The 25,471-nt window shown below is 33.1% G+C and overlaps 2 non-coding genes across 2 annotated transcripts; both read right to left on the reverse strand.

Moving 5' to 3' along the window:
* Positions 1–14,929: 14,929 nt before the first annotated feature.
* TRNAW-CCA (transfer RNA tryptophan (anticodon CCA)) lies at positions 14,930–15,003 on the reverse strand. The gene has a single exon. It is a non-coding gene; the product is annotated as a tRNA-Trp (tRNA).
* Positions 15,004–15,192: 189 nt separating this feature from the next.
* Positions 15,193–15,266, reverse strand: TRNAP-UGG (transfer RNA proline (anticodon UGG)). Its single transcript has one exon. It is a non-coding gene; the product is annotated as a tRNA-Pro (tRNA).
* Between the last annotated feature and the right edge of the window lie 10,205 nt (positions 15,267–25,471).

A 25,471-nucleotide genomic window follows, 5' to 3' on the forward strand; every position in this document is an offset into this window, starting at 1 on the left:
AGGCCAACATATTTCCCCGGGGAACCAGTAAATACTTCCGCTACGAAAAAGGGTTGTGATAAGAAACGCTCAATTTTTCGCGCTCTTGCTACGGTTAAGCGATCCTCTTCGGACACTTCGTCCAACCCCAGGATAGCTATAATGTCCTGAAGTTCTTTGTAACGTTGTAAGGTTTGCTTAACCCTTTGCGCAGTTTCATAATGTTCCTTTCCAACGATTCGAGGTTGGAGCATAGTTGACGTTGAGTCTAAAGGATCTACCGCTGGATAGATACCTTTGGCAGCTAATCCTCTTGATAGTACGGTAGTAGCATCTAAATGCGCAAATGTTGTGGCAGGGGGCAGGGTCGGTCAAATCATCCGCGGGTACATAAACTGCTTGAATAGAAGTTATGGATCCCTCCTTGGTAGAAGTAATTCTTTCTTGTAAAGAACCCATTTCGGTACTAAGGGTGGGTTGATAACCCACAGCGGAAGGCATTCTACCCAATAAGGCAGATACTTCGGATCCCGCTTGGACAAAACGGAAGATATTGTCTATAAATAGAAGTACGTTTTGTTTATTAACATCTCGGAAATATTCCGCCATAGTTAGGGCAGTCAACCCAACTCTCATACGAGCTCCTGGCGGTTCATTCATCTGACCGTAGACTAAAGCCACTTTTGATTCCGCAAGATTTTGTTCATTAATTACTCCAGATTCTTTCATTTCCATGTAAAGATCATTTCCTTCACGAGTACGTTCACCTACTCCGCCAAATACGGATACACCCCCATGAGCTTTGGCAATGTTGTTGATCAATTCCATAATGAGTACTGTTTTACCTACCCCAGCTCCCCAAATAGTCCGATTTTTCCTCCACGACGATAAGGAGCTAAAAGATCGACTACTTTAATTCCTGTTTCAAAAATAGATAATTTTGTATCTAATTGTATGAAAGCGGGCGCAGGTTTATGAATAGGGGATGTTGTGCGAGTATCTACAGGACCTAAATTATCAACGGGCTCCCCAAGCACGTTAAAAATTCGTCCTAGGGTCGCTCCGCCGACTGGAACACTTAGAGGAGCTCCCGTGTTAATCACTTCCATTCCTCTCATTAGACCATCTGTAGCGCTCATAGCTACAGCTCTAACTCGATTGTTTCCTAATAATTGCTGTACCTCACAAGTTACATTAATTTGTTGACCGATGGTATCTCGACCCTTAACTACCAAAGCGTTGTAAATATTAGGCATCTTGCCCGGGGGAAAGGCTACATCCAGTACTGGACCGATGATTTGAGAAATACGTCCCAGATTTTCTTTTTCAAGCGTGGAAACTCCAGGAACAGAAGTAGTAGGATTTATTCTCATAATAAAATAAAGTGAAATATGTCAATTTTTTTTTTCGAAAATTTTCTAATAAAAAAAATCTTCGACAGCAAGTTGATCGGTTAATTCAATAAGAAATGGGATTAGCACTCGATTTCGTTGGTACCATCCAATTGAATGCAATTCAATTGGATTGTTTCCTTATTCAATGAAGGAATTTTTAAGTTCAACCAACCTATTTGCAAAATATCAAGTGGATAAATAAATAACAATTTTGAGAGAGTCTTTCATTTGTCTATCATTGTCTTTCATTTGTCTATCATTATAGGCAATACCATCCATATTATCTATGGAATTCGAACCCGAACTCTATTTACGATTCCTTATTTCTATCTCATTAGCCCTTATTTCATTTCGTATTTTATTTTAGCATATCGATTTTTTTTTACGTCCAACCTATCCCCCCTTTTTCCAATCTATATTCCTTTTTTTTCATTTCATAAACGAATTACGCATATTTTCACATCTAGGATTTACATATACAACATATATTACTGTCAAGAGTGAATTTCTTATTCTTTCTTATTTCTTATTATTGAATTTATATTATTTCTTATTTTATATTATTTCTTATTATCTTATTATCTTATTATTGATTATTATTGACTATTGACTTATTATTGAATTTATATTATTATAGTATTATCTTATTATTGACTATTGACTTATTATTGAATTTATATATTTTATATTTAATTTATATATTTTATATATATATTTTATATTTATAATTCTAATTATAATTATATATTTATAATATTTCTATTTCATTTATTTCATTTTCATTTCGATTCAAAAAAAAAGTAAGGAATTCTAAACTTGAAAAACACGGATTGGGTTGCGCCATACATATGAAAGAATATAGAATATGAAAGAATATAGAATAATGATGTATTTGGCGAATCAAATACCATGGTCTAATAAGGAACCTTTCGGATTAGTTGATAATTTTTTGAAAGATTTCTTCGAAAAGGTTTCATTAACTCCTAATTTATGCCGAGCAGACCTTGTTGTTGCGAAAATTTTCAATTCATGAGTTGTAGGGAGGGGCTTATGTCACCACAAACAGAGACTAAAGCAAGTGTTGGATTCAAAGCTGGTGTTAAAGAGTATAAATTGACTTATTATACTCCTGAATATGAAGTCAAAGATACTGATATCTTGGCAGCCTTCCGAGTAACTCCTCAACCCGGAGTTCCGCCCGAGGAAGCAGGGGCAGCAGTAGCTGCTGAATCTTCTACTGGTACATGGACAACCGTGTGGACCGATGGGCTTACCAGCCTTGATCGTTACAAAGGGCGATGCTACCACATTGAGCCCGTTGCTGGAGAAGAAAATCAATATATATGTTATGTAGCTTACCCCTTAGACCTTTTTGAAGAAGGTTCTGTTACTAACATGTTTACTTCCATTGTGGGTAATGTATTTGGGTTCAAAGCCCTGCGCGCTCTACGTCTAGAGGATCTGCGAATCCCTCCTTCTTATACTAAAACTTTCCAAGGCCCGCCTCATGGCATCCAGGTTGAAAGAGATAAATTGAACAAGTACGGTCGCCCCCTATTAGGATGTACTATTAAACCTAAATTGGGGTTATCCGCTAAGAACTACGGTAGAGCAGTTTATGAATGTCTACGTGGTGGACTTGATTTTACCAAAGATGATGAGAATGTGAACTCCCAACCATTTATGCGTTGGAGAGACCGTTTCTTATTTTGTGCCGAAGCAATTTTTAAAGCACAGGCTGAAACAGGTGAAATCAAAGGGCATTACTTGAATGCTACTGCGGGTACATGTGAAGAAATGATTAAAAGGGCCATATTTGCCAGAGAATTGGGAGCTCCCATCGTAATGCATGACTACTTAACAGGTGGGTTCACTGCAAATACTAGCTTGGCTCATTATTGCCGAGATAATGGTCTACTTCTTCACATCCATCGCGCAATGCACGCAGTTATTGATAGACAGAAGAATCATGGTATGCACTTTCGTGTACTAGCTAAAGCTTTACGTCTGTCTGGTGGAGATCATATTCACGCTGGTACAGTAGTAGGTAAACTTGAAGGAGAAAGGGACATAACTTTGGGCTTTGTTGATTTACTACGTGATGATTTTATTGAAAAAGATCGAAGCCGTGGTATTTATTTCACTCAAGATTGGGTTTCTATACCAGGTGTTCTGCCCGTAGCTTCGGGGGGGTATTCACGTTTGGCATATGCCTGCTTTGACCGAGATCTTTGGAGATGATTCCGTACTACAATTCGGTGGAGGAACTTTAGGACACCCTTGGGGAAATGCACCGGGTGCCGTAGCTAATCGAGTAGCTTTAGAAGCATGTGTAAAAGCTCGTAATGAGGGACGTGACCTTGCCCGCCAGGGTAATGAAATTATCCGCGAGGCTGGCAAATGGAGTATGGAACTAGCTGCTGCTTGTGAAGTATGGAAGGAGATCAAATTTGAATTCGAAGCAATGGATACTTTAGATAAATAAATTTGAATTCGAAGCAATGGATACTTTGTAATCCAGTAATTACTGTTGGTTTGTTGAATTGCAATTAAACTCGGCCCAATCTTTTACTAAAAGGATTGAGCCGATCCTAAAGATTGGTGTATTCTTTTCTATCCTATTCGTTCCGTGTTGGAATAGAAACTTATTGTATTAGTAGACGAGATTTTATTGTATTAGTAGACGATATTTTACGAAAAAGGTTCTTGATAGGAGAAAAATTTCTTTTTTCAATTTTTTCAGTGCGAATTTTACACAACATAGGGAAATCGCTATTTCTAATTGAAAATTTATATTTATAATTGAAAAGAAAAAAGTAAAGTATCATATATCATATATAATGAACTGATACTCCAGGTTCTCACAAACGAGAATCCTTTACTTCAATATTTCACTCATTATTAGTTTAATGATTGTATCCATTATGCGTATTCCGATAGGAAATAAATGATTTTTTTTTTTTCATCAAATGACTATTCATCTATTATACTTTACATCTAAATAGAGGCAAGAAAACTCTATGGAAAAATTATGGTTCAATTTTATCTTGTCTAAGGGGGAATTAGAATACAGATGTGGGCTAAGTAAATCAATGGATAGCCTTGGTCCTATTGAAAATACTAGTGTAAACGAAGACCCGGTTAGAAATGATATGGATAAAAACATTCATGGTTGTAGTGACAGCTCTAGTTATTACAGTAAGGTTGATCATTTAGTTGGCGTCAAAGACATTCGGAATTTCATTTCTGATGACACCCGAATTAGGGTTTTAATTAGGGATAGTAATCAGGATAATGATAGTAATCAGGATAATTATTCTCTATATTTTAATAGTGAAAATCAAATTTTTGAGATTGACAATGACGATCCCCACTATGATTTTAACTTGTATGATACTAACTATAGTTGGAATAATCACATTAAGAGTTGTATTAACTCTTATCTTCGTTCTCAAACCTGTATTGATAGTTCCATTTTAAGTGGTAGTGACAATTACAATGATAGTTATATTTATAATTGCATTTGTGGTTACATTTGTGTTGAAGGTGGAAATAGTAGTGAAGACAATGGTTTAACTCTAAAAGAAAGTTGCGCAAATGGTAATGATTTAACTCTAAAAGAAAGTTGCGCAAATGGTAATGATTTAACTCTAAAAGAAAGTTGCGCAAATGGTAATGATTTAACTCTAAAAGAAAGTTGCGCAAATGGTAATGATTTAACTCTAAAAGAAAGTTGCGCAAATGGTAATGATTTAACTCTAAAAGAAAGTTGCGCAAATGGTAATGATTTAACTCTAAAAGAAAGTTGCGCAAATGGTAATGATTTAGAAAGGCCTAAAGATTTCAAGCATTTGTGGGTTCTATGCGAAAATGAAGATTGTTATGGATTAAATTATAAGAAATTTCTTAAGCCAAAAATGAATATTTGTGAATACTGTGGATATCATTTGAAAATGAGTAGTTCAGATAGAATCGAACTTTCGATTGATCCAGGTACTTGGGATCCTATGGATGAAGACATGATCTCTCTGGATCCCATTGAATTTCAGTATGACGAAGATGGTATTGATTATGATCCATTTCAGTCTGACGAAGATGGTATTGATTATGATCCATTTCAGTCTGACGAAGATGGTTCTGACGAAGCTGACGAAGATGGTTCTGACGAAGCTGACGAAGATGGTTCTGACGAAGCTGACGAAGATGGTTCTGACGAAGCTGACGAAGATGGTTCTGACGAAGCTGACGAAGATGGTTCTGACGAAGCTGACGAAGATGGTTCTGACGAAGATGGTATTGATTATGATCCATTTCAGTCTGACCAAGAAGAGCCTTATATGGATGGTATTGATTCTGATCCATTTCAGTATGACGAAGATAAAGTTCAGTATGACGAAGATAAAGTTCAGTATGACAAAGATAAAGTTCAGTTTGACAAAGATAAAGTTCAGTATGACAAAGATAAAGTTCAGTTTAACAAAGATAAAGATGGTATTAATTATGATCCATTTCAGTTTAACAAAGATAAAGATGGTCTTGATTCTGATCCATTTCAGTATGACGAAGATAAAGTTCAGTATGACAAAGATAAAGTTCAGTTTGACAAAGATAAAGTTCAGTTTGACAAAGATAAAGTTCAGTTTGACAAGATAAAGATAAAGATGGTATTGATTATGATCCATTTCAGTTTGACAAAGATAAAGATGGTATTGATTCTGATCCATTTCAGTATGACGAAGATGGTATTGATTCTTATCCGTTTGAGTATGACGAAGATGGTATTGATTCTGATCCGTTTGAGTATGACGAAGAGCCCTATAAAGATCGTCTTGATTCTTATCAAAGAGAGACAGGATTAACTGAGGCTATTCAAACAGGTACGGGTCAACTAAACGGTATTCCTATAGCAATCGGGGTTATGGATTTTCAGTTTATGGGGGGTAGTATGGGATCCGCAGTAGGCGAGAAAATCACCCGTTTGATCGAATATGCTACCAATAATTTTTTGCCTCTTATTCTAGTGTGTGCTTCCGGAGGAGCACGCATGCAAGAAGGAAGTTTGAGCTTGATGCAAATGGCTAAAATATCTTCTGCTTTATATGATTATCAATCAAATAAAAAGTTATTTTATGTATCAATTCTTACATCTCCTACTACTGGTGGAGTGACCGCGAGTTTTGGTATGTTGGGGGATATCATTATTGCTGAACCCAATGCCTATATTGCATTTGCGGGTAAAAGAGTAATTGAGCAAACATTGAATATAACAGTACCTGAAGGTTCACAGGAGGCTGAATATTTATTCCATAAGGGTTTATTCGATCCAATCGTACCACGTAATCCTTTAAAGGGTGTTCTGAGTGAGTTATTTCAGTTCCACGGTTTTTTTCCTTTGAATCAAAATTCAATCAAGTAGAGTCTTAAGTTAAATTATTTTCTTTGTAGTGAAAAGGCAGTTAGTTAGTTTATCAGAATCAAAGTCAAAGCCCGCATAATGGGCTTTGACTTTGTGACATAAAATGGAATTGTCGAAAAACGAATTTTATCTTGCTCTATTGCGTATGTTTATATAATTCAAATATAGAAAAAATATAAATATAGAGTTTTGCATCTTTCTATATCTCCCGAGAATTCTATTTTTACTAAAAATCCCTGTTCTTGGATCGGATTCTAACGAATCGAATCTTTCGACAATTTGTAATAAACTCTTTCTCAATTTGTAATAAACTCTTTCTTTATTAAATTCAAATTAGAAATTAAAATTAGAAGACAAGAACAATAGAATAATAATAATAAGAAAAGTAGGAATAAAGTAAGATAATAAAGAAAGTGGATTATCTTATCATACACCTATTTTATTTCATTTAGAAAGATGGGCAAGTCCCTTTATTTAATTCTACATTCCTTGCACTTATTAGATAAGATATATATATTAGATATATATACTCGCTTAGATATACTTAGTATTTAGATATACTTAGTATTTAGATATACTTAGTATAATATTTAGATATACTTAGTATTTAGATATACTTAGTATAATATTTAGATATACTTAGTATTTCGATATACTTAGTATAATATTTAGATATACTTAGTATAATATACGAATTATAATATAATTATTATAAGATATATTTATAACTAACTTTATAACTAACAATATAACAATAACAGGTACGAATATTAAATTGAGGTACCCATTTTATGACAATTCCCTCTATTTTTGTGCCTTTAGTAGGCCTAGTATTTCCGGCAATTGCAATGGCTTCTTTATCTTTGTATGTTCAAAAAACTAAGATTTTTTAGATTCGATGGGGCCAAGGCCAAGACCAAATCTTATCTATTTTTTTTTTCACGACTTAGATGCCACGGATATCTATTTAGTAGAATATTGTATAACATCCATCCGGCTTCCCCGAACATAAATGAAAAAGCTCCTCTTATGCATACGTAAACATGATATAGGGGTAAATGAATTATAGCAAGTGGATCGGTACCGGACGAATGTATGAAATTAAAGTCTATATATCTAGTAGATCTGTATAGGGGATCATATAAAGGGGATGATTTTAGATCTAAGCAATTTGATGAATTACTTCTAAAAGTTCATATCAAAATAGCACTAGTTGATGAGAGTTACTTCGGAAACAAAAAAAGTAAAGTCAAATTTTTTTGCTTATTTTCTCAATTCCAATAAAATGCAACTGGATCTAGTATGTATGAGTTGGCGATCAGAATCTATATGGATAGAATTTATAGTGGGGTCTCGAAAAACAAGCAATTTCTGCTGGGCCTTTATTCTTTTTTTTGGTTCATTAGGGTTTTTATTAGTTGGAACTTCTAGTTATCTTGGTAGGAATTTGATATCTTTATTTCCGTCTCAGCAAATAGTTTTTTTTCCACAAGGAATCGTGATGTCTTTCTATGGGATCGCGGGTCTCTTTATTAGTTCCTATTTGTGGTGCACGATTTTTTGGAATGTAGGTAGTGGTTATGATCGATTCGATAGAAAAGAGGGAATAGTATGTATTTTTCGTTGGGGTTTTCCTGGAAAAAATCGTCGCATCTTTCTACGATTCCTTATGAAAGATATTCAGTCCATCAGAATAGAAGTTAAAGAGGGTATTTATGCTCGGCGTGTCCTTTATATGGAAATCAGAGGCCAGGGGGCCGTTCCCTTGACTCGTACTGATGAGAATTTGACTCCACGAGAAATTGAGCAAAAAGCTGCTGAATTGGCCTATTTTTTGCGTGTACCGATTGAAGTCTTTTGAAATGAATTGCAGAATAAATGCTTTCTCGGCAGGAGGAAAAAACTCAAGACAAGAAGCCTCTTTTTTCTATAGCAGAACTAAACTGAAGTTTCTTAAGAATGCCCACTCGAACCAAAGAAGACGTATACGGAAGAGTCATAACATAAAACAAAACTGTTTTTTTTTTTTTTGTCCACAAAAATTGTTTTTTATGCGTCTGTAAATGTAAAACCACTCAACTTAATTCAGTAACAAAACAAGCAAGAAATCGAAATAATGGATTCATCTCATATATCAAAGTATTTCGAAATATTTAACTTTTTATTTTCAATATTTGGAGTTGATACGTTAGATACAGATAGATTATATCTTGTAAATTTTCTCTACTTTCCTTTTGTCAATCAGCCCCTCCCCTTTTATCCTTTCTTTTGTGCTCCTTAAGAACTAAACAAGTAGATTTCTTTCTTATAACATAATGATAAATGTAATGATAACTTTTCTGTCTTTTTTTGTCACTCATTTTTGATCATCATAATATTTTTCATAATTTTTTTTTTTTCAATTATTCCCGGACTCTAGACTATATACAGTCTAGATAACCCGCGAAAATTTTTCGACATATTTGATTGATATCTTGATATAGACAGGGAGCTCCTTCGTCTCAAAATCTGAATAGAATAATCTTTATTATTTGAAGCGGTTCTTTCGGGCAGTTATCGAAAGAGGGCAATTGCTTCGAATTTGATCAATTGAGATATCTGGAAACAATAATATATATATATATTTCATTCGAACATTCGAATTCAAAGTGGATTCTTATTTTCTATTTCTGTACTCTTTTTAGATTCAAGGACTAAGCACTGAATCAAAAAAAAAAAAAACAGAGAATAGATTCATGGGCCCCTACCTTATAATTTATCTTATAATTTATAATATAATGAAAGTCATGCTTGATAGAAAGATTAGATCACATAAAGTCAACGAATGAGGTGGGTTCATTAACAATTCACAGATGAAAAAATGGCAAAAAAGAAAGCATTCACTCCCCTTCTATATTTTGCATCTATAGTATTTTTGCCCTGGTGGATCTCTCTCTCATTTAATAAAAGTCTGAAATCTTGGATTACTAATTGGTGGAATACTAGGCAATCCGAAACTTTTTTGAATGATATTCAAGAAAAAAGTATTCTAGAACAATTCATAGAAGTAGAGGAACTCCTCCTGTTGGACGAAATGATAAAAGAATACCCGGAAACACATCTACAAAAACTTCGTATAGGAATCCACAAAGAAACGATCCAATTGATCAAGATGCACAATGAGGATCGTATCCATACGATTTTGCACTTCTCGACAAATCTAATCTGTTTCGTTATTCTAAGTGGTTATTCTATTTTGGGTAATGAAGAACTTGTTATTCTTAACTCTTGGGTTCAAGAATTCCTATATAATTTAAGCGACACAATAAAAGCTTTTTCTATTCTTTTATTAACTGAGTTCTGTGTCGGATTCCATTCGCACCACGGTTGGGAACTAATGATTGGCTATATCTACAAAGATTTTGGATTTGCTCATAATGATCAAATTATATCTGTTCTTGCTTGTACCCTTCCAGTCATTCTAGATACAATTTTTAAATATTCGATCTTTCGTTATTTAAATCATGTATCGCCGTCACTTGTAGTTATTTATCATTCACTGACTGACTGAAAAATGATTCACGGATTCAATTAGAATCTTTCTTACTTTGTATATAAGCAAAGAATGCAAAGTCGTACTTACTTTACTCTTTCTACCCATCAGGGGAATACAATTCCTCCTCTATTTCAGTAAATTTTTTTTTTTTTCAGTAAAAGTAAATAGCAGAATCGTGGATAGGGAACTATACTAGTGACCTACCTAATTTTATTGTAGAAATTTTCGGGATCAATGATTGTACCATGCAAACTAGAAATACTTTTTCTTGGATAAAGGAGGAGATTACTCGATCCATTTCCGTATCGCTCATGATCTATATAATAACCGGGGCATCCATTTCAAATGCATATCCCATTTTTGCGCAGCAGGGGTATGAAAATCCACGAGAAGCAACTGGGCGTATTGTATGTGCCAATTGCCATTTAGCTAATAAACCCGTGGATATTGAGGTTCCACAAGCGGTACTTCCTGATACTGTATTTGAAGCGGTTGTTAGAATTCCTTATGATATGCAACTGAAACAAGTTCTTGCTAATGGTAAGAAAGGGGCTTTGAATGTGGGTGCTGTTCTTATTTTACCGGAGGGGTTTGAGTTAGCCCCACCTGATCGTATTTCGCCCGAGATGAAAGAAAAGATAGGCAATCTGTCTTTTCAGAACTACCGCCCCACTCAGAAAAATATTCTTGTGATAGGTCCTGTTCCTGGTCAAAAATATAGTGAAATCACCTTTCCTATTCTTTCCCCAGACCCTGCTAGTAATAAGGATGTTCATTTCTTAAAATATCCCATATACGTAGGCGGAAATAGGGGAAGGGGTCAGATTTATCCCGACGGGAACAAAAGTAACAATACAATTTATAATGCTACGGCAACAGGTATAGTAAGCAAAATCATACGAAAAGAAAAAGGGGGGTACGAAATAACCATAACGGATGCATTGGATGGACATCAAGTGGTTGATATTATCCCCCCAGGACCAGAACTTCTTGTTTCAGAGGGTGAATCTATCAAACTTGATCAACCATTAACAAGTAATCCTAATGTGGGTGGATTTGGTCAGGGGGATGCAGAAATAGTACTTCAAGATCCACTACGTGTCCAAGGCCTTTTGTTCTTCTTGGCATCTATTGTTTTTGCACAAATCTTTTTGGTTCTTAAAAAGAAACAATTTGAAAAGGTTCAAGTGTCCGAAATGAATTTCTAGATCCGTGGATTTATCAACATCAAATTTGTAAAAAAGAACAAATTCTTCCTGGCAATTAGGTTAGGTATGATGAAAAAAGTATGAAAAGTCTTTTGCTTGTTTATATTCTTTCTCTAGGAATTACTTTTACCGCATTCAAAATCTGTATATTGTGAAGAAGACTATTTGTCTTTACCCCTTCTTTTCTTTTTTCAATCTAAATGGGAGGGGTGTAATTATATCCCTATTGTCAGATTGAAATGTCACAGAATGGGTTTTGTTTTCTAAATTCAATTTGATTAGATACTAAACATAAGATAAGTAAGCGGAGAATAGAAAGGAAGGATAAATGAGGGGAACAAATAATTACAGGGAGTATTCTTCGTCTTCCTAGCCTTCGGCACAAGAAAAGGATGTGTAAAATTCCTTTTCTTGTGTCGAAATAATAACAATTCCGGATCCCATTCGTCAAAGATTTCTATTCTTAGTTTATATTTTTCCAGATTTTTCAGAACCCTTTATTTTTTTAGATTTACTTATAATAGATAATAGATTATAATAGATAATAGAATAAGTAATAAAGTAATCGAATAAGTAATAAGGATAATATAATAAGTATAAAATAAGTATAAATAAGTATAAAATAAGTATAAGTATAAATAAGTATAATATAATATAATAAGTAATGGACAACCAAAAAAAAGAGAAGGAATCCTTTTTTTTATAAATATAAAATAGAAGCAAGGCGATGAACTTATAAAAAAATTTCAAACTTTGATGAAATACTAAAATAAATAGAGTAAGGTTAGACTAGTCTAGAAAGGGTTTGCTTGATATCTGGTCGACAGAAAAAAAAAAGAAATATTAAAATTAAATATTAAAATATTAAAATTAAATATTAAAAAAAATTAAATATTAAAATTAAATATATATTGTGATTGTGTCATCCAGGAAAAGGAAATTGAGTGATTCCTTTTTTTCTTCTAACCTTGAAAGTATCGATAGATACTATCGAAGAACAGATGCTATGAATCAATTAATCGAGTTCATTTTTCAAAAACATCATCGGAAAAAGTGATCTATTTGTTGTCATTTATATTTATACGAACAAAATATTATGATCATTAAGAATTCAACGGGACCCCTCCTCGCGAATCAGACAAAGAAAGAGGAGGCGGGCCCCGTTGAGTTCTTACACTTTCATGCCTATAACTTAGTTCATCCCATTATTACATATTACAGGGACGAACCCAATCCAGAATATGAACCATAAAAGAAAATACCTATTAAACCGATCACAGGAATACCAGTTACCGTACCTATTATCCAAAGAGGAATCCTTCCAGTAGTATCGGCCATTTATCCCGCTTCCCTCCACATTTCATCAAGTGGTCATGCTAAAGACATAAACAGTCATAGATAATTATGAGATGCAATCCTTCCGAATGGGATAAGAGAATTCCTACTATTATTTAGTATTCTACTACTCTTTTTTTCTTAATTGAAGAAATAATTGGAAAATAAAACAGCAAGTACAAAAATGAGTAATAACCCCCAGTAGAGACTGGTACGATTCAATTCAACATTTTGTTCGTTCGGGTTTGATTGTGTCATAGCTCTATAATTAATTCGGATTAGGTTTATCGTTGGATGAACTGCATTGCTGATATTGACCCCAAAAAAGAAACGGTAGGTACAGCTAGTCCGTGAACAGCCAACCATCGCACTGTAAAAATTGGATAGGTTCGATCTATGGTCATTGGGTCCTCCTAAAAAGATCTACTAAATTCATCGAGTTGTTCCAAAGAATCAAAACGGCCGGTTATTAATGGAATTCCTTGTCGGCTCTCTGTAAAATACTCGTTTGGACGAGGGCTTCCAAACACATCATAAGCTAAACCTGTGCTGACGAATAACCAACCCGCAATGAATAGGGAAGGTATAGTAATACTATGAATGATCCAGTATCGAATACTGGTAATAATATCAGCAAAAGAACGTTCTCCTGTGCTTCCAGACATGCTGAGCTCCGCATATTCTTGTAGGGGATCGATTCCGTAAAAGATGAGATCAGTAAACGGAAATTCACTGAAATTCAATCTTTGTGAGATCGTCAATATTGTACCAAAGGTATTTTTAGAGTATACCGAATCAGTATAGCTATCCTTCTTCTGACACAGCAACGCAATTTCAAACAGTATATCGACATGAAGTGCTAGATAATTTCTTTCTTCTTCTTGCTTGTCGATGTATAACCACGTATCATGCGATAGAAAATTCCTCAAATTCCTGGAATATAATATAGGGGATTCTATTATTGGTTTGGGGCTAGAAACGGAAGATCAGGTAACCCGTGAATCCAACAAGTTTATAATAATTCATGAAGGAAATTATCATATTTCCGCAAGTCAATTAGATGCGAAATCTAAAAATTGACTTTTTTTCGTAATTGCATAAGAGGTTTTGTTTTTTGTTGTAAGCCCTCCTTTTTTTATTTTAAGGAATTGCTTAGTCGTCTAGTAACAAGTAAGAGTAGTCGATAGTATTAGATATAGATAAAAAAAAGAGCAAGGAATAAAAAAAAAATTCTACTAATCAATATTTGTGAGGCGGCCTTTCTTGTATTCTTGTATTAGATCCAAAGGTTTTTTCTTGACCTAACTACAAAGATGATGAATCTATTTCTTTTTCTTTTCTACTCTTGTCCTGCCGCTCTATTTTTGTGAATACCGTTTAGAATGATTGATGAATCAAAAAATTTCAATTGAACTTATTCTTTCAATTGGTATTTTTGCTTATCCCCGTCTCTTTTAAAAATTGAAACTTAGGTAAGTGCTTTATAAACATATGTATAAAAAGAACATATTTCATTTAGCTCCTTCATGCCTACTCTAACTAGTTATTTCGGTTTTTTACTAGCGGCTTTAACTATAACCTCAGCTCTATTTATTGGTCTGAGTAAGATACGACTTATTTGAAAATTAATTGAATGAACGAACAATTAATAAAAACAAAGTTTTCTGTCCTATTCCATATATTCTATAGTTCCTTACCGTGTTAATTATCAATTATTAGTTATTGATATTCATGGGCAATAGAGATTAATATTTAGGGATAGATATTACCTTTCTTTTTCTCCTTTCAAATAAATTGAAATGATTGAAGTTTTTCTATTTGGAATCGTCTTAGGTCTAATTCCTATTACTTTGGCTGGATTATTCGTAACCGCATATTTACAATACATACGTGGTGATCAGTTGGACCTTTGATTAATTAACATCTCTTTTTTTGACTGACCCCTTTAATTTTAATTTAATTAATTTAATTCAAGGAGGTCAAATTCGAATTGCTGTTCAATTTTTTTTTTTTTTTTTTTTTTTTCAGTTCGGTGTAATTTTCGACTTAACAAGAGCGGAATCACGCTCTGTAGGATTTGAACCTACGACATTGGGTTTTGGAGACCCACGTTCTACCGAACTGAACTAAGAGCGCTTTCTTATCATAATAAATAAGACTGTAAAAAAGAGGATTCTTTTATTTTATAACCCCAATACATCGTGCACACCTATACTATCATATATCATATATAATATGAGAAAATGATAGATTATGTATGCTTAATTTTAATCAATCTAAAACTAAAATGGCTCCCTCCTTACTGCTCAAAGGAGAAGTAATAGGTAGGGATGACAGGATTTGAACCCGTGACATTTTGTACCCAAAACAAACGCGCTACCAAGCTGCGCTACATCCCTTTCAATTGGCCTACGATGTTATTGTAGAGAATCCCTGTCTTGTTTTCCACACCCTTATTTCATCTATTGATATACAAAAATTATCTTTCCATTTCCTCTTTTTGGTCTCATATCATATAACAACCATATAATGAATAATAAATGAATCTTTTTGGCGGGAATTCTCAGGCAGAAAGGGACCTATTTTGCTGTTTTAAGAAAAGGAAAATCTTATCTATCGAATCATTGTACATTTAAATTTTAATTTTGAATTAGGAATTCCGGGTACAAATATACAAATACAAGTGGTCTTTAACCACACATACATGTGATTATATATGTATTACCATAATGTATGTAATACGATAAAGAAGGAGGATTTTAAATGCGAGATCTAAAAACATATCTTTCCGTAGCACCGGTACTAAGTACTCTCTGGTTCGGTTCTTTAGCGGGTTTATTGATAGAGATCAATCGTTTCTTCCCGGATGCGTTAACATTCCCTTTTTTTTAATTCTAGTTATTGTCGCGGGACGGGGTGAAAAAGATTAGATCGATATACAATCAAATATCTGTGACTAATCTCTCGCCCCCCCTTGACTTTAGTTGTTTTTAGAATTATAATTATATAAGAAATGAATTCTAATTATATAAGAAATAATTCTATTTAGTTTTTTTAGAATTCTAATTATATAAGAATTATATAAAATAAATAAGGAAGGTAGAACGAAAAAAGTGGATTGAACCTCAACAAAACTTGGGTTCAAGCTCCAATTAAATTACTAGTAGAGCGAAAAGAGAAATGTGGCTGGAACAACAGTATCCTACAAGATACTTAAAGAAAATACCGTACTGTGATTCTAAATCGAGTTAGAAATCATTGTATTACTTATTTACTATTAGTATAATACATATTGATTTACTATATTGATTGCAATTGATTGCAACGAAATCTTTCAGGATTTGGTTTTGAGTTAGCAACTTTTATTTATTTATTTTCATTCCTTTCTTCTTCACTTTTGATCGGAAAATAGAAGAGTTGGGTGAATTAAAAACTCAAAGGGGGTTCATGGCCAAGAGTAAAGATGTCCGAGTAACGATTATTTTGGAATGTACCAGTTGTGTTCGAAACGTCGTTAATAAGGAATCAACGGGCATTTCCAGGTATATTACTCAAAAAAATCGACACAATACGCCTAGTCGATTGGAATTGAAGAAATTCTGTTCCTATTGTTACAAACATACAATTCACGGGGAGATAAAGAAATAAATCGAATCAAGTACTCGTATGTCAACCCTTCCCGAGAATATGAGAAAATAGGACATTAGGTATTTAGGTAACATTAGGTATTTAGTATGAGAAAATAGGACATTAGGTATTCAGGTATAATAATATATATTATATAATATATTAAGTAATATTAAGTATATAATTAGTTAGATATAATATATAACTAATATATAACAAATATTTTATTTATATATTAGTCTATATTTGTATTTCCTTGTCTATTCCACGCTTTCTTTTTAAAGTGAAGTTTTTAGTTTTAAATTATTCGATATGCACGTTAATAAATTTTTAACCTTTTTAACCTGGTATATGATTGTATCAATATTCTTTTATTTTTTTTTATTCTATTTTTTATTTAGTTCTTATTTTTTTAATAATTTTTTTCTTTATTCTCGAGTCAATTATTTATTTTTTTAGTTTACCGTCTTCGAATGATTTTTAGTTTACAGTCTTCGAATGATTAGGAGTTGGATTTTCATTGATTAGGAATTAGATTTTTAATATCACTAACTATTTTTTTTTTTATTTTCTATTCGTGCATAATGATTATTTTAATATTGTTAATTTTAATATTGTTGTTAATTTTAATATTGTTAATATTGTATTATTTATTATATTGTATGATTTATTCATTACTATATTTTTTAGTTATTACTATATTTTGTATTTATTACTATATTTCATTATTTATTTCTTATTTTATTAATTATTTATTATTTTCGTGTCGGTTCTATATATATTTATAAATTATATTTATTTATTATTTATGTATTATCACAGTTATAGATATTTATTTAAATTATATTTATATATTAAATATATTAAAATATTAAATTATATTTATATTTTATATAATTAAATATATTAAAATATGAAATTATATTTATATATATTTATAAATTATATTTATTTATTATTTATGTATTATCACAGTTATAGATATTTATTTAAATTATATTTATATATTAAATATATTAAAATATTAAATTATATTTATATTTTATATATTAAATATATTAAAATATGAAATTATATTTATATATTAAATATATTAAAATATGAAATTATATTTATATATTAAATATATTAAAATATGAAATTATATTTATATATTAAATATATTAAAATATGAAATTATATTTATATATTAAATATATTAAAATATGAAATTATATTTAAATAAATATCTATAAATAATATAATAATAAAATAAACTAATAAAATAAACAAATAAATAATAAATAAATAATTAAAATAAACTAATAAAATAAACAAATAAATAAGAAATAAATAATAAATAAATAATACAATAATAAAAAAAACAAAGCAAATCGTATTTATTCTATTAATTCTATAATTTGAATTTGATCCGATCAAAATAGGATTTTAGAAAAGGATAGGATAGGATTATTTTTAGAAATAAGGAATAAAGAAATGATGGATAAATACAAGCGATCTTTTCGTAGGCGTTTGCCCCCGATCCAATCGGGGGATCGAATTGATTATAGAAACATGAGTTTAATTAGTCGATTTATTAGTGAACAAGGAAAAATCTTATCTAGGCGAGTAAATAGATTGACTTTAAAACAACAACGATTAATTACTATTGCTATAAAACAAGCTCGTATTTTATCTTCGTTACCCTTTATTAATAATGAGAAACGATTTGAAAGAAGGGAGTCGACCGCTAGAACTAGAACCAGAAATGAGAAACGATTTGAAAGAAGAGAGTCGACCGCTAGAACTACTGCTCTTAGAACCAGAAATAAATAGGCTTACCCTTCAATTGACTCAAAATTATCAAACGTAGACTGATGCTTTATTCAAAAAATCTGATAATCAAAATTGTCGTGTCGTAAGAAAAAAGAAATAAATAAAAGAATCGAATCGGGTTGGGGAAGAAAAATAAATTTTTTTTTTTTTTATTGAGCGTCTTCGCTCATCTTGTTTTCTTGTTTTGATGACCTTATCAGAATTTTTTTATCATATTAATTTCTACTCTACCTCCCTCGAGTTCATTCTCGAGGGAACCCCATTTCATTTAAAGCATTTCGGTGGATTCCTTCCGATCTCCTTATTTTATAATCTCGTTGGAAATCATATAAAGACAATTCCTATTTGAGATAGCTATTTGTGCAAGTATTTTACGATTAAGAAGCAACTGTTTCTTGTACCGATTTTTTATTAATCTACTATAATTATAGGATACCCCCATTCCTCGAATTCCTGCATTTATTCGAGTGATCCACAAACGACGAAAATATCTTTTTTTCCTATCTCTATCCCGATCAGCCGAAACCAAAGCTCTTACTCTTTGTCTCCGAGCTATATATCCCTCTTTCATTCTGGTCATTGAATAAAAGAAATTTTGATGAATAACTAATTCTTTCTTTCAGTTATTCTTTTCTAGTCTATTAATAACAAAACGGATTCTTCCAATGTATAAAATAAAAATTCCAATGGCTTTTGCTACTATAACCGTCCCGCCCACGATTTTTCCTTTTTTCTAGGCATTTCATTTCGCCTTGAAATAAGAAATTGTATTGATACTAGGTATCAAAAAAAGCATATTAACTAAAATAAAGGAGTAAATAGAAATGGATAAATAAATAGTGGGTTCCATCGTTTCTATGGTTACTTCTTAAACGGTGAGGTCCCCTCTATACACCGGAGCTCATTCCTTCATTTAACATTTAATTGGTAACTTGTACAGTTCACACTCTTCGGCTCTACTCATAAATTTTTCAGTAATAGATCTTTCACAACGAGATCTATCTTATACAGTAACGGTATGTAATTAGGAGGATTAATTGGGTAGCTGACCCTGTTAGTCCGTTCTTTGCAAGAGTCGAAGCATAATCTTTTTGCTTTTTAAATAGGATTTTCCCCGCTTAATGGATAAGCATTTGCTACCAATGGGGAATTTTTAAAAAATTCCAAGATTGGATTTGCGCCAATGGAAACCATAAATTTCATACACAATAGAAGGATATGGTAGATCTATCTTTTTTAGATAGTGAACGGAAGAACCCCATTCTATTCACTGGTACTGATCGTTGATACTGAAAAATTGTTTCCTTTTTCTCAGCCCATGATCTGAACAAGTCGCACATACACCCTAGTACATCTTCCTCGGCGCTGAGGACATCCCCGAAGAGCAGGGGCTTTCGTGACATTTCTAATTGGCTGTCTTGCATTTCTAATAAGTTGTTTAATAGTTGGCATGCTGAATCATATACAATCATATACATAATAGACTGGTTTAGATCGATCCTAACCAGATGATTATGAATTACTTCTTTTTCTCTTTAATAGATTAATAAAATATTAATCTATTAAAGAGAAAAAGAAGGAAAGGAATAAGAGGGATTAAATCAATCTAAATCAAAATTAAATGGTGTTCCATTGTCGTCAAATGGTGGTCTTCCATTGCCATTGTCGTCAAATGGTGGTCTTCCATTGCCATTGTCGTCAAATGGTGGTCTTCCATTGCCATTGTCGTCAAATGGTGGTCTTCCATTGCCATTGTCGTCAAATGGTGGTCTTCCATTGCCATTGTCGTCAAATGGTGGTCTTCCATTGCCATTGTCGTCAAATGGTGGTCTTCCATTGCCATTGTCGTCAAATGGTGGTCTTCCATTGCCATTGTCGTCAAATGGTGGTCTTCCATTGCCATTGTCGTTAACTAGTCTCCATTTTTTATTCACTATAGGTTTGTTATTCACTATAGGTTTGTTATTCACTATAGGTTTGTTATTCACTATAGGTTTTTCATTCACTATAGGTTTTTCATTCACTATAGGTTTTTCATTCACTATAGGTTTTTCATTCACTATAGGTTTGTTATTCACTATAGGTTTTTCATTCACTATAGGTTTTTCATTCACTATAGGTTTTTCATTCACTATAGGTTTTTCATTCACTATAGGTCTCGATTCTGTACGCACTATATGATCCACAATTCCATGATCTTTGGCTTCTTTTGCTGACATAAAATTATCTCTTTCCATGTCTTTGTTTATAACCCATCGGGGCTGGCCCGTTCTTTGTACATAAGCCTCTATGATGTCTTCTTGCATTTTCATTACTTCGTCTGTTTCCATGACCCAGTCTTTGAAGCCATCATCCTTAAGCATACTAATAGGTTGATGGATCATTACCCTGATGATATAACATACTTCTAACTCACATAATGAGGCGAGAAGAATAGCTATAGAATTGAACAACCGTACAGGCATTTTTTGCGCATTGCATACGGCTTTACAATTGCATACGGCTTTACAATGGAATTCTCTTTTTTCTTTCATCGAAAAAAAGAGAAAATATAGAGTCTATTAGACCCAGATTAATAAATAATCCAATTACCATCCTTCTTTTTCTTTTTTTTTCGGAAAAGTTTAAAAATACTATGATGGCTCCGTTGCTTTATATATTTATTTCGTCTGTGATTCAGCAATCCCAAAGTTTCTTTTTTTTTTTGAAAAAAAAAAAAGAAAGAAAAAAAATAGTCTTTTTTTTTTTCGTACTCTTTCATAACATAAATATTGTTAATAGCCTCTGGTAGGAAAAGAAAAAAAGTTTGTGACGCCTGAGATGGGCCCACGATAGCTAAGATCAAATTGGAAATGCCCCTTCTCTCATACTACTCTTTCGATACATAATCTAATATTTTTTTTTGAAAAAAAAAAAAAGAAATAAAAAAAAAATTTCATATCGAATTCAAAGTGCCATGCTATTATTACTTACTAATTCATATTTCATATGGCGAAGGCATAGTCTTCTTTTTTCTTTCCATCAATAATAAAAAAAAAAAACTCATTGGCGCCGAGCGTGAGGGAATGCTCTGCGTTTGGTAATTTCTCCTCCGACCAAGAGAAAAGCTGCGATTGAAGCGGTCAATCCCATGGCTAGTGTATGCACATCTGGTTCCACTGCTTGCATAGTATCAAAAAGAGATAATCCAGATACTATCCCTCCGCCAGGAGAGTTTATAAAAAAAAACAGGTCTCGGCTATTACTCTCTATACTGAGATAGATCATAATACCCGCAAGTTGATTCGAGGTCTGGATATCAAGCTCTTTGCCCAAAAAAAGCAATCTTTCTCGATAAATTCGGTTGATTAGGATAAAATTGTATCCCTTAGTAGCCGTACAGGCACCTTTTGATGCATACGGTTCAACAAAAATTGCGAAAAAAAATCAATGTGTAGATTCCAGCCATCCTTTGTTTTTTCTAGTCGGACCTTTCTAACTTCTAATTTCTAATGAAGGGGCTTTTTCTTACATTTTTTAAATAAAATGAAATTTAAAATTAAATTAAAGAAAGATGAGTTTTGGCCCGTTTTCCTATAATATAGAAAAAATTCGCTAAACTTATTGCACAAACTTTTCATTGATCCATTTTTTTTTCATTGCGATTCAATCCAAATCACGATGTCATTTTCTTGTTCCTGAATGGGGTTCGTCAATTTTTTATTCAATTTTTTTAGGTTTATGCTCTACTCCGAGTAAAGATCTGCCCGATTTTTATTTGCACATATAGGACAAATGACCCAATACCACGTCTTTTTGCTATGATTTCATTTCCTTTTTTTATTTTAATTTAATTCCTTTTTCTTTCATGTTTTTCGCCAAATATTCAACGTATTTCCCATATTATTCGATTGATTAACAGTTTGAAATCGCTCTTATTTATAATTAAAAAAAAAAAGAAAAATTATGATTATGATATAGGTGGTAATCATAAATATATTACCAATTGGGTTTTTTCTAAACGGAGCCTGGATACTTCATTTTATCAGTCCAACCAAGCCAACCATAAATCATTCTAATTGAAAATATTAATCTGGATACACCCCCATGAAATGGATCTCTAATTGCACTTCATTACACTTCCCGCTACAAATTTTTGATAATTCAATCAATCTTTTTGGGGCGAAACAGGGGATATCTCGATCGGGCGAGAGAACGGGGGAATCCCATATGACCCAATATATTTGACAAGTCGCACTATATGTCAACCCAGCTTGCATCGTTATCTCCCGGAACTTGAAAAGGAACTTTTGGAATACCAACAGGCATAAAGTAAAAAGAATGTAAAATTATATTTCGCTTTGATTGTGGAAGCGTAATACGTAATGTAATACGTAATAATGGTCTTATCTTAATAATATGTAATATTATATTTCACTTTGATTGTGGAAGCGTAATACGTAATGTAATACGTAATAATGGTCTTATCTTAATAATATGTAATATTATAATATGTAATATTATATTTCACTTTGATTGTGGAAGCGTAATACGTAATGTAATACGTAATAATGGTCTTATCTTAATAATATGTAATATTATAATATGTAATATTATATTTCACTTTGATTGTGGAAGCGTAATACGTAATGTAATACGTAATAATGGTCTTATCTTAATAATATGTAATAATGGTCTTAATAATATGGGCCTTTATCATATTTTATACATAGATAGACTAAGGCCATAAAATAAAGAAAGGCGGAATGAATGAAAGAGAATTCTTACGAATAGGTCCTTTGAATGATGAACAAATAGGGATGCATTCATTCATAAAAAATAGGATCAACCCCCATTGCGTATTGATACTTATCGAGTATAGAATAGATCTGCTTCTCTTTTTTCTTCTGAGCCGAATTCTTCCCTTATTACTAATGGAATAGAACAAACATTAATCCTTTCTCCGAAAGAATCCACCGAAAAGGGGAGGTATTCCAATGCAATAAAGTTACATAGTGTCTATTTTTCGTTGATTTGATAAAGGGGTATTTCCATGGGTTTGCCTTGGTATCGTGTTCATACTGTCGTATTGAATGATCCCGGTCGCTTGCTTTCTGTTCATATAATGCATACAGCTCTGGTTGCTGGTTGGGCCGGTTCAATGGCTCTATATGAATTAGCTGTTTTTGATCCCTCCGATCCCGTTCTTGATCCAATGTGGAGACAAGGTATGTTCGTTATACCCTTCATGACTCGTTTAGGAATAACCAATTCATGGGGCGGTTGGAGTATTACGGGGCGGACTATAACAAATCCGGGTATTTGGAGTTACGAAGGTGTGGCCGGAGCACATATTGTGTTTTCTGGCTTGTGCTTCTTGGCAGCTATCTGGCATTGGGTATATTGGGATCTAGAAATTTTTTGTGATGAGCGCACAGGAAAACCCTCTTTGGATTTGCCCAAGATTTTTGGAATTCATTTATTTCTCTCAGGAGTGGCTTGCTTTGGCTTTGGCGCATTTCATGTAACAGGATTGTATGGTCCTGGAATATGGGTGTCCGACCCTTATGGACTAACCGGAAAGGTACAACCTGTAAATCCAGCGTGGGGCGTGGAAGGTTTTGATCCTTTTGTTCCGGGAGGAATAGCCTCTCATCATATTGCAGCAGGGACATTGGGCATATTAGCGGGCTTATTCCATCTTAGTGTCCGTCCGCCCCAACGTTTATACAAAGGATTACGTATGGGAAATATTGAAACCGTCCTTTCCAGTAGTATAGCTGCTGTCTTTTTTGCAGCTTTTGTTGTTACTGGAACTATGTGGTATGGTTCAGCAACTACCCCCATCGAATTATTTGGTCCTACTCGTTATCAATGGGATCAAGGATACTTCCAGCAAGAAATATATCGAAGGGTTAGTGCTGGGTTAGCCGAAAATCAAAGTTTATCAGAAGCTTGGTCTAAAATTCCTGAAAAATTAGCTTTTTATGATTACATTGGCAATAATCCGGCAAAAGGAGGATTATTCAGAGCGGGTTCAATGGACAACGGGGATGGAATAGCCGTTGGGTGGTTAGGACACCCTATCTTTAGAGATAAAGAAGGGCGTGAACTTTTTGTACGTCGTATGCCTACTTTTTTTGAAAAACATTTCCGGTTGTTTTGGTAGACGGAGACGGAATTGTTAGAGCGGATGTTCCTTTTAGAAGGGCAGAATCGAAGTATAGTGTCGAACAAGTAGGTGTAACTGTTGAGTTCTATGGTGGCGAACTCAATGGAGTGAGTTATAGTGATCCTGCTACTGTGAAAAAATATGCTAGACGTGCTCAATTGGGTGAAATTTTTGAATTAGATCGTGCTACTTTGAAATCCGATGGTGTTTTTCGTAGCAGTCCAAGGGGTTGGTTTACTTTTGGGCATGCTTCGTTTGCTTTGCTTTTCTTCTTCGGACACATTTGGCATGGTGCTAGAACCCTGTTCAGAGATGTTTTTGCCGGTATTGATCCAGATTTGGATGCTCAAGTGGAATTTGGAGCATTCCAAAAACTTGGAGATCCAACTACAAGAAGACAAGTAGTCTGATGCAAGATTGCTTTGTTATTTTTCGCTTCTATTTTCTGTTTGTGATTTGACATAGGCTGCTGTAAAAATCTTGATTAAAATCGCTGCCTTTTCTTTGATTCTTGTTCTTTCGTTATTTTATTCGGGAGATGATTCTAAATAAATAGGTACGGAAGCTATAATTGTAAACCACGATCGAATTTATGGAAGCATTGGTTTATACATTCCTCTTAGTATCTACTCTAGGGATAATTTTTTTCGCTATCTTTTTTCGAGAACCGCCTAAAGTTCCAACTAAAAAAATGAAATGATTTTTCATTATCTCAATTGAAGTAATGAGCCTCCCAATATTATATTGGGAGGCTCATTACTTCAATTAGTCCCCGTGTTCCTCGAATGGATCCATTAATTGTTGAGAGGGTTGCCCAAAGGCAGTATATAAGGCGTACCCAGTAAAACTTACAAGTAAACCAGATATAGAGATGGCGACTAAAGTTGCTGTTTCCATTATTATATAATTATATAAATAATATATATAAATATAAATATAAATAATATAAATATAAATATAATTTCAAGATCACAATGGATCTATGATAAGATCGTTTATTTACAGCGGAAT

The sequence above is a fragment of the Durio zibethinus genome, unplaced genomic scaffold (genome assembly GCF_047325235.1).
Source record: "Durio zibethinus cultivar Kanyao isolate XHJ-2024 unplaced genomic scaffold, ASM4732523v1 HiC_scaffold_116, whole genome shotgun sequence".
NCBI lineage: Eukaryota > Viridiplantae > Streptophyta > Magnoliopsida > Malvales > Malvaceae > Durio > Durio zibethinus.